We start from the raw sequence: 15737 nt of genomic DNA on the forward strand, positions 1-15737 counted from the left end.
TTTGTCTCACCAGGGGTGATGGTCGGATTTGCGTTTATCGTCGAAGGAATGATCATTACACCGAGGCCTGTACTCTGGAGCGGGATCGATTTTGAGATGGAGGGTCCGTCATGGTCTGGGGCGGTGTGTCACAGCATCATCGGACTGAGCTTGTTGTCATTACAGGCAATCTCAACTCTGTGCGTTACAGGGAAGTCATCCTCCTCCCTCATGTGGTACTCTTCCTGCAGGCTCATCCTGACAGTGTTCTGCCATGGCCAGCGGAGAGTCCGGATCTCAATCCCATTGAGCACGTCTGGGACCTGTTGGATCGGAAGGTGAGGGCCAGGGCCATTCCCCCCAGAAATTTCTGGAAACTTGCAGGTGCCTTGGTGGAAGAGTGGGGTAACATCTCACAGCAAGAACTGGCAAATCTGGTGCAGTCCATGAGGAGGAGATGCACTGCAGTACTTAATGCAGCTGGTGGCCACACCAAATACTGACTGTCACTTTTGATTTTGACCCCCCATTTGTTCAGGGACACATTATTCCATTTCTGTTAGTCACATGTGGAACTTGTTCAGTTTATGTCTCAGTTGTTGAATCTTATGTTCATACAAATATTTACACATGTTAAGTTTGCTGAAAATAAACGCAGTTGATAGTGAGAGGACGTTTCTTTTTTTGCTGAGTTTATTTTGGAATTTCTTCATTATTTGAATCTACAGCAAGTATGAAACCATTCTATTATTTACCATCGGGATAGCAAAAGAGCAAAAGGCTATTTTTAGTTAAATAGATTTTAGTTTGAACTGAAATGCACCGGAGATGAAATCAAGCGTCACTTATGTTTATCTTTGCAAAAAAAGTTGTGTGCTTTTCAAAAGTTCAGATTCTACTCACAGTGAACTATAATGTGTTTTTGATTTTCCCAAGAGGCTTACAACAAGCACACATGAAACAGTACAATGTAGAGAGATTGATTGTCTCCTATCATTTCACTTGAGTTGTACCGTGATACTATCAGGTAGCTGGTCATGTATATACTTATACCAGCTGCATTCAAATATATTCATTTACTTGTGCATCACTGGGGAGCAAGTGAAATTAATCAGAACTATGCTTGGGATTTGCAACCACTCACTGAGGGTTGCCACAAACCTGGTGGATCCCAAGTGGCACCTTATGCCCTACATAGTGCACTACTTTTGACCAGAGCCCTTATGGGCCCCGGTTGAATGGGGTGCCATATGAAACTCACCAACTAACTTATGTATTTCTGTACAATATCCAGGCTTATAAAGGAAGAGTTCACAGCAAGGGCAGAGGCAAAGGCAGCGTCATTCTGTCTCATAGTGAGCCAAACAAATTGGATCAATTTGTCTCTAATAACTCTAAAAAGTCAGGTTGAAATATTACGTCTTAAAGGAGGAAGTACAGTATGTAAGAAAGAGCCACAGCAGACAGTACAGTCTTCCATTATATGTATTATCATAGGTCTGTATCTTATCATGGACTGGCTCAAGAATGTGCAGACGGGCATTTAAAAGCTAATAAGGTAGGATGACAACAAGAGACTCATTGAGCCTATAATTCAATAATAATATAGATGGTCCGCTCACATGAATGTAATCACATTATAGTGCTGTGATCAAATGTCAGAACGATGACAATCTCTCCTCGGCATCTTAGCATTATTTTAGGCCATCCGGACTGTTGCTCCTTTGGCAGTCAGCTATACACACGCACACTTAGGCTACGTACGGCTGTAAACACACTCTTGATGACACACACACACAGACGTAAACATAGATACACACACTCAGGAAAGCACACACATACACAAGGGAGAACGCACATGCACAAGGAAGCACACGTATGCATGCACACACATGCACACATGCACACAAACACATGCACACAAACATTGCATGCTGGGCTCATTTCCTTTTAAAATTCTGATCAGAATGTCTGACATTCATACAAATCTGGCCTACTTGAAATAACAGTAGAACATAAGTAAGAGAAAATTCAACAAAGAACCATTACCCATGAAATCACAGTTGAGCACAAGTAAATAGAATGAAATCGTAGAGACCATTAGCCATCTATGAAATCAGAACAGTCTTTTAACCACGTCCTTCAAGCATGCAAACAACTTCCTTCACACGAGGAGAGAAAAGAAAATGTTGAAACAGTTACAGGGTGTTTGACTTTCAAAGAAAATCTAATGTTATTTGCGACATGCTTGTAAATAAGAGGTTTGGACTAACAGTGAAAGGCTAACTTATGGGCCCTTCCCAACAATGCAGAGAGACATTTTTTGCTAAAATAAAAAAATATATAAAATAATAACAAGGAATAAATACATAGTGAGTAACGATAACATGGCTATATACACGGGGTACCAGTACTGGGTCTATGTGCAGGGCCGCTACAAGACCATGGTGCTTGCCTACAGAGCTGTGAGGGGAACGGCACCTCCGTACCTTCAGGCTCTGATCAGGCCCTTCACCCAAACAAGGGCACTGCGTTCATCCACCTCTGGCCTGCTCGCCTCCCTACCTCTGAGGAAGCACAGTTCCCGCTCAGCCCAGTCAAAACTGTTCGCTGCTCTGGCACCCCAATGGTGGAACAAGCTCCCTCACGACGCCAGGACAGCGGAGTCAATCACCACCTTCCGGAGACACCTGAAACCCCACCTCTTTAAGGAATACCTGGGATAGGATAAAGTAATCCTTCTAACCCCCCCCCCCTTAAAAGATTTAGATGCACTATTGTAAAGTGGTTGTTCCACTGGATATCATAAGGTGAATGCATCCATTTGTAAGTCGCTCTGGATAAGAGCGTCTGCTAAATGACTTAAATGTAAATGTAAATAATTGAGTTAGATTTGTACAGTACATATATTGTAGGTAGGGATAAAGTGACTATAGGCAACAGGATAGATAATAAACAGCAGCAGCAGCAGCGTACAGTATGTGATAAGTCAAAATAGTTAGTGCAAAAAGGGTCAATGCAGCTATTCTGGGTAGCTATTTGGTTAACTATTTAACAATCTTATGGTTTGTGGGTAGAAGCTGTTCGGGGTCCTGTTGATTCAAGATTTACCACAGAAACCAGGACCTGTATTTATAAAAGGTTTCAAAGTATGAGTGCTGATCTAAGATCAGGTCCTCCCTGTCAGTACAGTGTTATTCACTGTGATCTGTGTTCTGCAGATCACAGTGATCAGAACAACCTCAATTCGTCGGGTCATGGGCAAGGTGTCGAATGCGTTCCACAGGGATGCTGTCCCATTTTTGATTCCAATGCTTCCCATGCTTGTGTCAAGTTGGCTGGTTGGTGGAAACAAACCAGTTCTTGACACAAAAACATTTCCCCTGCACCCAAAAGTACTCGTTCCATTTTGAATGGCTATCAGGACAGGAAAATGGTCCAATTCACACATGTTCTCAAGAGAACATCTCTGGTCATCCTTATCTGATCTGGTGGACTCACTAAACACAAATGCTTCGTTTGTAAATTATGTCTGAGCTTTGGAGTGTGCTCCTGGCTCTCCGACAATAAAAAACAAGGAAATGGCGCCGTCTGGTTTTGTTAATATAGAGAATTTGAAATGATTTATACATTTACTTTCGATAAATTCTGTATATTTAAAACCAAATACTTTTAGACTTTTACTCAAGTAGCATTTTAATGGGTGACTCTCTTTTAAATTAGTAATTTTCTATTAACCTGTTTGGTATAGGGGGCAGTATTGAGAATTTTGGAAAAAATATGTTCCCATTTTTAACTGCCTCCTACACCAACTCAGAAGCTAGAATATGCATATTATTGTTCAGGTTTGGATAGAAAACACTCTGAATTTTCTAAAACTGTTTGAATGGTGTCTGTGAGTATAACAGAACTCCTATGGCAGGCAAAAACCTGACAAGGCTTCAAGCAGGAAGTACCCTGTCTGACAAGGAGTCGTGCGTCTTACCTCTTTTTATTGAAAAGTAAGGATCTTAGCTGTAACGTGACAATTCCCAGGGCTCCAATAGGCTCTCAGAGCCCGCGAAATAACTGAAGGTTTACGAGGGAACCTCAGGTTGAAATATATTATCGCCTTTTGTAAGTGGATGCTCGGAGGACCTTTCAATGATGCGCGTGCATGAGTCGCTTCTGAGGAGAAATTTTATTCGGCTGTTTAGGCTCAATGCATACTCCCGGTCGGAATATTAACACTTCTCTACGACATAAATGGCATAAAAATTGGTTTTAAACAGCGGTTGACATGCTTCGAAGTACGGTAATGGAATATTTAGACATTTTTGACACGCCAATGCGCCATGCGCGACACCGCGAAGAAGCATTCTAGAACTCACGAACAAAACGTCGCTGTTGGAACATAACGATGGATTATTTGGGACCAAACCAACATTTGTTATTGAAGTAGAAGTCCTGGCAGTGTATTCTGATGAAGAACAAGCAAGGTAAGAACATTTTTCTTATAGGAAATGTGATTTTGGTGGAGGCTGAACTGGGTGGGTATCTAAATAGCTAGCCCTGTAATGCCGGGCTATGTACTTAGATTATTGCAAAATGTGCTTCATCCGAAAAGCTATTTTAAAATCGGACATATCGAGTGCATAGAGGGGTAATGTATCTATAATTCTTAAAATAATTGTTATGCTTTTTGTGAACGTTTATCGTGAGTAATTTAGTAAAATCACCGGAAGTGTTCGGTGGGAATGCTAGTTCTGAACGTCACATGCTAATGTAAAAAGCTGGTTTTTGATATAAATATGAACTTGATTGAACAGACATGCATGTATTGTATAACACAATGTCCTAGGTGTGTCATCTGATGAAGATCATCAAAGGTTAGTGCTGCATTTAGATATGGTTTGGGTTTATGTGACATGATATGCTAGCTTGAAAAATGGCTGTGTGATTATTTCTGGCTGGGTACTCTGCTGACATAATCTAATGTTTTGCTTTTGTTGTAAAGCCTTTTTGAAATCGGACAGTGGGGTTAGATTAACGAGATTCTTGTCTTTAAATAGCTGTGAAATAGTCATATGTTTGAGAAATTGAAGTTATAGCATTTCTAACGATTCAAAAATCGCGCCACTGGATTGAAGTGGCTGTTACGTAGGTGGGACGAAATCGTCCCACATAGCCCAGAGAGGTTTAAGGTATCTTTACCTTTACTCAAGTATGACAATTGGGTACTCTTTCCACCACTGCAAACTGGTGAACCCAGCACCTACTACCATACCCCGTTAAAAGGCACTGAAAAATGTTGTCTTGCCCATTCACCCTCTGAATGGCACACATACACAATCGTTGTCTCAAGGCTTACAAATCCTTCTTTAATCTGTCTCCCCCCTTCATCTACACTGACTGAAGTGGATTGAACAAGTGACATCAATAAGGGATCATAGCTTTCACCTGGATTCACCTGGTCAGTCTATGTCATGGAAAGAGCAGGTCTTCATAATGGTTTGCACACTCAGTGTATATGTATGTGTGTATATATAAACTCAGCAAAAAAAGAAACGTCCTCTCACTGTCAACTGCGTTAATTTTCAACAAACTTAACATGTGTAAATATTTGTATGAACATAATAAGATTCAACAACTGAGACATAAACTGAACAAGTTCCACAGACATGTAACTCGGGCAGTTGTTGTTGCCATCCTGTACCTGTCCCACAGGTGTGATGTTCGGATGTACAGATCCTGTGCAGGTGTTGTTACATGTGGTCTGCCACTGCGAGGACGATCAGCTGTCTGTCCTGTCTCCCTGAGCGCTGTCTTAGGCGTCTCACAGTGCGGACAATACATTTACATCATTTAGCAGACGCTCTTATCCAGAGCGACTTACAAATTGGTGCATTCATCTTATGATATCCAGTGGAACAACCACTTTACAATAGTACATACATATCTTTTTTTGGGGGGGGGGGTAGAAGGATTACTTTATCCTATCCCAGATATTCCTTAAAGAGGTGGGGATTGTTACGGCTGTCTTTGGAAGAAGAGGACCAAGGCACAGCGTGGTGAGTGCTCATCATTTAATATATATTCTGAGAACACAATATACAAAGAGAAAACGACAGCCAAACAGTTCTGTCAGGTCTACAAAACACTAAACAGAAATTAACCACCCACAAAACCCAAAGGAAAACAGGCTACCTAAGTATGGCTCCCAATCAGCGACAACGATGTACAGTTGTCCCTGATTGAGAGCCATACCAGGCCAAAACAAAGAAATACAAACACATAGAAAAAAGGACATAGAATGCCCAAAACCCCAAAACACAGAGAAAAACACCCCCTGCCACGCCCTGACCAAACTACAATAACAAATAACCCCTTATACTGGTCAGGTCGTGACAGTACCCCCCCCCCCCCCCCAAAGGTGCAGACCCCGAATGCACCTGAAACAAAAACAATAACCCCAAACTAAAAGAAGGGAAGGGAGGGTGGCCACCGTCAATGACGGTTCTTGTGCTGCACCACCCCCTTCCCAATCCTCCCCCCTACGGAGGTGGCTCAGGAGCGGGACGCAGACCCCGCTCCACCACTGGCTCACCCCACTTAAGTGGCGCCTCTAGAGCGGGTGACTCTGGCTGCGAGGCTGCGCAGGACAGGCGGGCGGCTCTGGCTGCGCCGGACAGGCGGGCGGCTCTGGCTGCGCCGGACAGGCGGGCGGCTCTGGCTGCGCCGGACTGGCGGGCGGCTCTGGCAGCGCCGGACTGGCGGGCGGCTCTGGCGCAGGACGCACCAGGCTGGGGAGACTTGCAGGAGACCTGGCTCTGGGAGCAGGCACAGGACTCACCAGGCTGGGGAGACTTGCAGGAGGCCTGGCTCTGGGCGCAGGCGTAGGATTCACCAGGCTGGGGAAACATGCAGGAGGCCTGGCTCTGGGAGCAGGCACAAGATTCACCAGGCTGGGGAAACATGCAGGAGGCCTGGCTCTGGGAGCAGGCACAGGACTCACCAGGCTGGGGAGACTTGCAGGAGGCCTGGCTCTGGGAGCAGGCACAGGACTCACCAGGCTGGGGAAACATGCAGGAGGCCTGGCTCTGGGAGCAGGCACAGGATTCACCAGGCTGGGGAAACATGCAGGAGGCCTGGCTCTGGGAGCAGGCACAGGACTCACCAGGCTGGGGAGAATTGCAGGAGGCCTGACTCTGGGCGCAGGCACAGGATTCACCAGGCTGGGGAGACATGCAGGAGGCCTGGCTCGGGGAGCAGGCACAGGACTCACCAGGCTGGGGAGACATGCAGGAGGCCTGGCTCTGGGCACAGGCACAGGATTCACCAGTCTGGGGAGACATGCAGGAGGCCTGGCTCTGGGCGCCGGCACAGGATTCACGAGGCTGGGGAAACATGCAGGAGGTCTGGCTCTGGGAGCAGGCACAGGACTCACCAGGCTGGGGAGACATGCAGGAGGCCTGGCTCTGGGCGCACGCACAGGATTCACCAGGCTGGGGAGACATGCAGGAGGCCTGGCTCTGGGAGCAGGCACAGGACTCACCAGGCTGGGAAGACACGCAGGAGGCCTGGCTCTGGGAGCAAGCACAAGACATGCAGGGCTGGGGAGGCGCACAGGAGGCCTGGTGCGTGGGGCTGGCACAGTCTTCACCAGACGGTTAGCACGCACCTCAGGACGAGTATGGAGAGCTTACTCAGGTGACATCAATTCGAGGACACGCTCCGTAGGGCGAATGTCGTGCCTCATGCACCAACACAGCAGCTCTCTCATATCTCTCTCCTCCAATCTCCCCATCAACTCCTTCACTGTCTCTGCTTCGCTCCCTTCGCTCACCTCCAACTTCACCCTGACTGGCTCTGGTTCCATCCTCGGCACCGCCGACCATCTTGGGGATGCCTCTCCTCCTCTTGCCGTGCCAGCCGATCCTCCCAGAAACGGCATTCTGCCTTCGCTGCCTCTATCTCCTCCGGCAGGTGGCGGTATTCTCCAGCCTGTCTCCAGAGTCCCTTTCCGTCCAGTATCTCTTCCCAAGTCCAGGAGTCCTGAACCCTCTGCTCCTCCATACCTCGCTGCTTGGTCCGTTGAAGGTGGGTAGTTCTGTAACGGCTGTCTTTGGAAGAAGTGGACCAAGGCACAGCGTGGTGAGTGCTTATCTTTTATTTTTATTTTTTTTATTTCACCTTTATTTAACCAGGTAGGCAAGTTGAGAACAAGTTCTCATTTACAATTGCGACCTGGCCAAGATAAAGCAAAGCAGTTCGACAACATACAAAAACACAGTTACACATGGAGTAAAACAACATACAATCAATGATGCAGTAGAAAAAATAAGACTATATACAATGTGAGCAAATGATGTGAGATAAGGGAGGTAAAGGCAAAAAAATGCCATGGTGGCAAAGTAAATAAAGTATGGCAAGAAAAATACTGGAATGGTAGATTTGTAGTTTGAAGAAAGTTAAAAGTTAAAATATAAATAATATGGTGCAAAGGAGCAAAATAAATAAAACAAATAAATACAGTAGGGGAAGAGGTAGTAGTTTGGGCTAAATTAAGGATGGGCTATGTACAGGTGCAGAGATCTGTGAGCTGCTCTGACAGCTGGTGCTTAAAGCTAGTGAGGGAGATAAGTGTTTCCAGTTTTAGAGATTTTTGTATTTTTTATCATTTAATAACTATTCTGAGAACACAATATACAAAGAGAAAACGACAGCCAAACAGTTCTGTCAGGTCTACAAAACACTAAACAGAAATTAACCACCCACAAAACCCAAAAGAAAACAGGCTACCTAAGTATGGCTCCCAATCAGCGACAACGATGTACAGCTGTCCCTGATTGAGAGCCATACCAGGCCAAAACAAAGAAATACAAACACACAGAAAAAAGGACATAGAATGCCCAAAACCCCAAAGCACACAGAAAAACACCCCCTGCCACGCCCTGACCAAACTACAATAACAAATAACCCCTTTTGCTGGTCAGGACGTGACAGGGTTTCAGGTGTCTCCGGAAGGTGGTGATTGACTCCGCTGTCCTGGCGTCGTGAGGGAGCTTGTTCCACCATTGGGGTGCCAGAACAGCGAACAGTTTTGACTGGGCTGAGCGGGAACTGTGCTTCCACAGAGGTAGGGGGGCCAGAGGTGGATGAACGCAGTGCCCTTGTTTGGGTGTAGGGACTGATCAGAGCCTGAAGGTACGGAGGTGCCGTTCCCCTCACAGCTCCATAGGCAAGCACCATGGTCTTGTAGCAGATGCGAGCTTCAACTGGAAGCCAGTGGAGTGTGCGGAGGAGCGGGGTGACGTGAGAGAACTTGGGAAGGTTGAACACCAGATGGGCTGCGGCATTCTGGATGAGTTGTAGGGGTTTAATGGCACAGGCAGGGAGCCCAGCCAACAGCGAGTTGCAGTAATCCAGACGGGAGATGACAAGTGCCTGGATTAGGACCTGTGCCGCTTCCTGTGTAAGGCAGGGTCGTACTCTGCAAATGTTATAGAGCATGAACCTACAGGATCGGGTCACCGTCTTGATGTTAGCGGAGAATGACAGGGTGTTGTCCAGGGTCACGTCAAGGCTCTTAGCACTCTGGGAGGAGGACACAATGGAGTTGTCAACCGTGATGGCGAGATCATGGAACGGGCAGTCCTTCCCCGTGAGGAAGAGCAGCTCCATCTTGCCGAGGTTCAGCTTGAGGTGGTGATCCATCATCCACACTGATATGTCTGCCAGACATGCAGAGATGCGATTCGCCACCTGGTTATCAGAAGGGGGAAAGGAGAAGATTAATTGTGTGTCGTCTGCGTAGCAATGATAGGAGAGACCATGTGAGGATAAGACAGAGCCAGTGACTTGGTGTATAGCGAGAATAGGAGAGGGCCTAGAACTGAGCCCCGGGGGACACCAGTGGTGAGAGCACGTGGTGCGGAGACAGATTCTCGCCACACCCCCTGGTAGGAGCGACCTGTCAGGTAGGACGCAATCCAAGAGTGAGCCGTGCCGGAGATGCCCAACTCGGAGAGGGTGGAGAGGAGGATCTGATGGTTCACAGTATCAAAGGCAGCAGATAGGTCTAGAAGGATGAGAGCAGAGGCGAGAGAGTTAGCTTTAGCAGTTTGGAGAGCCTTCGTGACACAGAGAAGAGCAGTCTCAGTTGAATGACCAGTCTTGAAACGTGACTGATTTGGATGAAGAAGGTCATTTTGAGAGATATAGCAAGAGAGCTGGCCAAGGACGGCACGCTCAAGAGTTTTGGAGAGAAAAGAAAGAAGGGATACTGGTCTGTATGTTGACATCGGAGGGATCGAGTGAAGGTTTTTGAGAAGGGGTGCAACTCTCGCTCTCTTGAAGATGGAAGGGACGTAGCCAGCGGTCAAGGATGAGTTGATGAGCGAGGTGAGGTAAGGGAGAAGGTCTCCGGAAATGGTCTGGAGAAGAGAGGAGGGGATAGGGTCAAGCGGGCAGGTTGTTGGGCGGCCGGCCGTCACAAGTCGCAAGATTTCATCTGCAGAGAGAGGGGAGAAAGAGGCCAAAGCATAGGGTAGGGCAATGTGAGCAGGACCAGCGGTGTCATTTGACTTAACAAACGAGGATCGGATGTTGTCAACCTTCTTTTCAAAATGGTTGACAAAGTCATCCGCAGAGAGGGAGAAGGGGGGATGGGGAGGAGGATTCAGGAGGGAGGAGAAGGTGGCAAAGAGCTTCCTAGGGTTAGAGGCAGATGCTTGGAATTTAGAGTGGTAGAAAGTGGCTTTAGCAGCAGAAGCAGAGAAAGAAAATGTAGAGAGGAGGGAGTGAAAAGATGCCAGGTCCGCAGGGAGGGTAGTTTTCCTCCATTTCCGCTCGGCTGCCCGGAGCCCTGTTCTGTGAGCTCGCAATGAGTCGTCAAGCCACGGAGCAGGAGGGGAGGACCGAGCCGGATAGGGGACAGGATAGGGGACATAGAGAGTCAAAGGATGCAGAAAGGGAGGAGAGGAGGGTTGAGGAGGCAGAATCAGGAGATTTGTTGGAGAAGAATTGAGCAGAGGGAAGAGATGATAGGCTTGAAGAGGAGAGAGTAGCGGGAGAGAGAGAGTGAAGGTTGCGACGGCGCAATACCATCTGAGTAGGGGCAGAGTGAGTAGTGTTGGAGGAGAGCGAGAGGGAAAAGGATACAAGGTAGTGGTCGGAGACTTGGAGGGGAGTTGCAGTGAGATTAGTAGAAGAACAGCATCTAGTAAATATGAGGTCAAGCGTATTGCCTGCCTTGTGAGTAGGGGGGGAAGGTGAGAGGGTGAGGTCAAAAGAGGAGAGGAGTGGAAAGAAGAAGGCAGAGAGGAATGAGTCAAAGGTAGACGTGGGGAGGTTAAAGTCACCCAGAACTGTGAGAGGTGAGCCATCCTCAGGAAAGGAACTTATCAAGGCGTCAAGCTCATTGATAAACTCTCCAAGGGAACCTGGAGGGCGATAAATGATAGGGATGTTAAGCTTGAATGGGCTAGTGAGTGTGACAGCATGGAATTCAAAGGAGGAGATAGACAGATGGGTCAGGGGAGAAAGAGAGAATGTCCACTTGGGAGAGATGAGGATTACTGTCACGTCCTGACCAGCAGAGGGCATATTGCTTAGTCTAGGTCAGGATGTGGCAGAGGGTTTGTGTTTGTTAAATGTTGGGTTGATGATTGGGACTTCCAATTGAAGGCAGGTGTGTATAGTTGCCTTTGATTGGAAGTCCTATATAGGTGTGTGTGTTTGTCTTTGGGGTTGTGGGGAATTGTTTTTGCACTTGCTTTGTGAGCCTGCAAAACTGTCGTGAGTACTGTTTTTGGTTTTCCAGTGGATACTTTACTTGTTTTGTTAATTAAAGAAACATGAGTGTCCACACTTCCGCTGTGCCTTGGTCCTTCTCTCTCATGAATGACATTTTCAACGATGAGTACGACTTATTCTGTGACAGAATTCCCCACCACCAAACCAGGACCAAGCAGCGGAAGAAGGCTGGCGAGGACTGGGAGACACGACGGGTAAGGGAGACTGAGAGGCACCCCCAAGATTTTTTTAGGGGGGGGGCACAAGGGCTGTTTGACAGGGCAAGAGCTGCCCGCCAGTCAACAGTCGCCAGAGCTGCCCGCCAGTCAGTCACCAGAGCTGCCGCCAGTCAACAGTCACCAGAGCTGCCCGCCAGTCAACAGTCACCAGAGCTGCCCGCCAGTCAACAGTCACCAGACTGCCCTGAACTGCCAGAGTGGCCAGACTGCCCTGAACTGCCAGAGTGGCCAGACTGCCCTGAACTGCCAGAGTGGCCAGACTGCCCTGAACTGCCAGACTGCCCTGAACTGCCAGACTGCCCTGAACTGCCAGACTGCCCTGAACTGCCAGACTGCCCTCCGGTCCAGCCCGAGTGGCCCTCCTGCCCTCCGGCCCAGCCCGAGGGGCCCTCCTGTCCCCCGGTCCAGCCCGAGTGGTCTGTCTGCCAGGGTCAGCCCGAGTGGCCCGTCTGCCCGGCACAGCTATCGGCGCCATCAAAGTGGGCGACGCCGAAGGTGGAGCGAGGTCCACGGCCTGCACCTGAGCCACCTCCAGGATAGGTGGGTTGGGGAGGGAGGGTGTAGCACAGTGCCGTCGTTGACGGCAGCCACCCTCCCTTCCCTCCCTTATGGTTTAGGGGTTATTGTTTGGTGGGTTTTGTTGGGGTATTGGGGATTTTCTTGTGTTTTTCTTTTTTAGGTGCATCCTGGAGTCTGCACCTTGAGGGGGGGTACTGTCACGTCCTGACCAGCAGAGGGCGTATTGCTTAGTCTAGGTCAGGATGTGGCAGGGGGTTTGTGTTTGTTAAATGTTGGGTTGATGATTGGGACTTCCAATTGAAGGCAGGTGTGTGTATAGTTGCCTTTGATTGGAAGTCCTATATAGGTGTGTGTGTGTTTGTCTTTGGGGTTGTGGGGAATTGTTTTTGCACTTGCTTTGTGAGCCTGCAAAACTGTTTGCTGTCGTGAGTACTGTTTTTGGTTTTCCAGTGGATACTTTACTTGTTTTGTTAATTAAAGAAACATGAGTGTCCACACTTCCGCTGCACCTTGGTCCTTCTCTCTCATGAATGACATTTTCAACGATGAGTACGACTTATTCTGTGACAGAATTCCCCACCACCAAACCAGGACCAAGCAGCGGAAGAAGGCTGGCGAGGACTGGGAGACACGACGGGTAAGGGAGACTGAGAGGCACCCCCAAGATTTTTTTAGGGGGGGGGCACAAGGGCTGTTTGACGGGGCAAGAGCTGCCCGCCAGTCAACAGTCGCCAGAGCTGCCCGCCAGTCAGTCACCAGAGCTGCCCGCCAGTCAACAGTCACCAGAGCTGCCCGCCAGTCAACAGTCACCAGAGCTGCCCGCCAGTCAACAGTCACCAGAGCTGCCCGCCAGTCAACAGTCACCAGACTGCCCTGAACTGCCAGAGTGGCCAGACTGCCCTGAACTGCCAGAGTGGCCAGACTGCCCTGAACTGCCAGACTGCCCTGAACTGCCAGACTGCCCTGAACTGCCAGACTGCCCTGAACTGCCAGACTGCCCTCCGGTCCAGCCCGAGTGGCCCTCCTGCCCTCCGGCCCAGCCCGAGGGGCCCTCCTGTCCCCCGGTCCAGCCCGAGTGGTCTGTCTGCCAGGGTCAGCCCGAGTGGCCCGTCTGCCCGGCGCAGCTATCGGCGCCATCAAAGTGGGCGACGCCGAAGGTGGAGCGAGGTCCACGGCCTGCACCTGAGCCACCTCCAGGATAGGTGGGTTGGGGAGGGAGGGTGTAGCACAGTGCCGTCGTTGACGGCAGCCACCCTCCCTTCCCTCCCTTATGGTTTAGGGGTTATTGTTTGGTGGGTTTTGTTGGGGTATTGGGGATTTTCTTGTGTTTTTCTTTTTTAGGTGCATCCTGGAGTCTGCACCTTGAGGGGGGGTACTGTCACGTCCTGACCAGCAGAGGGCGTATTGCTTAGTCTAGGTCAGGATGTGGCAGGGGGTTTGTGTTTGTTAAATGTTGGGTTGATGATTGGGACTTCCAATTGAAGGCAGGTGTGTGTATAGTTGCCTTTGATTGGAAGTCCTATATAGGTGTGTGTGTGTTTGTCTTTGGGGTTGTGGGGAATTGTTTTTGCACTTGCTTTGTGAGCCTGCAAAACTGTTTGCTGTGGTGAGTACTGTTTTTGGTTTTCCAGTGGATACTTTACTTGTTTTGTTAATTAAAGAAACATGAGTGTCCACACTTCCGCTGCGCCTTGGTCCTTCTCTCTCATGTATGACATTTTCAACAATCAGTACGACTTATTCTGTGACAATTCCAGTGCCACCACCCCGCTGACCAGATGCTCTCAGGGTATGCGAGAACACGTGGTCAGACGTGGAGAGAGCAGTAGGAGTAGCAGTGTTTTCTGTGGTAATCCATGTTTCCGTCAGCGCCAAGAAGTTGAGGGACTGGAGGGTAGCATAGGCTGAGATGAACTCTGCCTTGTTGGCCGCAGACCGGCAGTTCTAGAGGCTGCCGGAGACCTGGAACTCCACGTGGGTCGTGCGCGCTGGGACCAATTTATTGCCCTGGCCTCATCTGCAGTCCTCATGCCTCCTTGCAGCATAACTAAGGCAGGTTCACGCAGATGAGCAGGGATCCTGGGCATCTCTCTTTCGGTGTTTTTCAGAGTCAGTAGAAAGGCCTCTTTAGTGTCCTAAGTTTTCATAACTGTGACCTTAATTGCCTACGCTGTTAGTGTCTTAACGACCGTTCCACAGGTGCATGTTCATTAATTGTTTATGGTTCATTGAACAATCATGGGAAACAGTGTTAAAACCCTTTACAATGAAGATCTGTGAAGTTATTTGGATTTTTATGAATTATCTTTGAAAGACAGGGTCCTGAAAAAGGGACATTTCTTTTTTTGCTGAGTTTATATACAGTACCAGTCAAAAGTTTTGACACACCTACTCATTCCAGGGTTTTTCTTAATTTTACTATTTTCTACATTGTATAATAATACTGAAGACATCAAACCGATAAAATAACACATATGGAATCATGTAGGAACCAAAAAAGTGTTAAACAAATCTAAATATATTTTCTATTTGAGATTCTTCAAAGTAGCCATTCTTTGCCTTAATGACAGCTTTGCACAGTCTTGGCATTCTCTCAACCAGCTTTTAAAAAAAGTTTTTTTTACCTTTATTTAACTAGGCAAGTCAGTTAATTAAGAACAAATTCTTATTTTCAATGACGGCCTAGGAACAGTGGGTTAACTGCCTTGTTCAGGGGCAGAATGACAGATTTGTACCTTGTCAGCTCGGGGATTTGAACTTGCAACCTTTCGGTGTTTAGAGCCCAACGCTCTAGCCACTAGGCTACCCGCCGCCCCAGCTTAATGAGGTAATCACCTGGAATGCATTTCAATAAACCGTTGGGCCTTGTTAAAAGTTCTTTTGAGAATTTCTTTCCTTAATGCGTTTTAGTCAATCAATTGTGTTGTGACAAGGTAGGGGTGGTATACAGAAGATATCCCTATTTGTTAAAAAACCAAGTCCATATTATGGCAAGAACAGCTCTAATAAACAAAGAGAAACGACAGTCCATCATTACTTAAAGACATGAAGTTTAAAACTTTTGTGTGTGTGTATGTATATGCACGTGTGTGTGTGTGTGTGCATGTGTGTCTATATACAGTACCAGTCAAAAGTTTAGACACACCTACTCATTCAAGGGTTTTTCTTTATTTTTACTATTTTCTACATATAATAGTGATGACATCACAGCTATGAAATAACACA

Source organism: Salmo trutta, chromosome 17 (genome assembly GCF_901001165.1).
Source record: "Salmo trutta chromosome 17, fSalTru1.1, whole genome shotgun sequence".
NCBI classification, from domain to species: Eukaryota; Metazoa; Chordata; class Actinopteri; order Salmoniformes; family Salmonidae; genus Salmo; species Salmo trutta.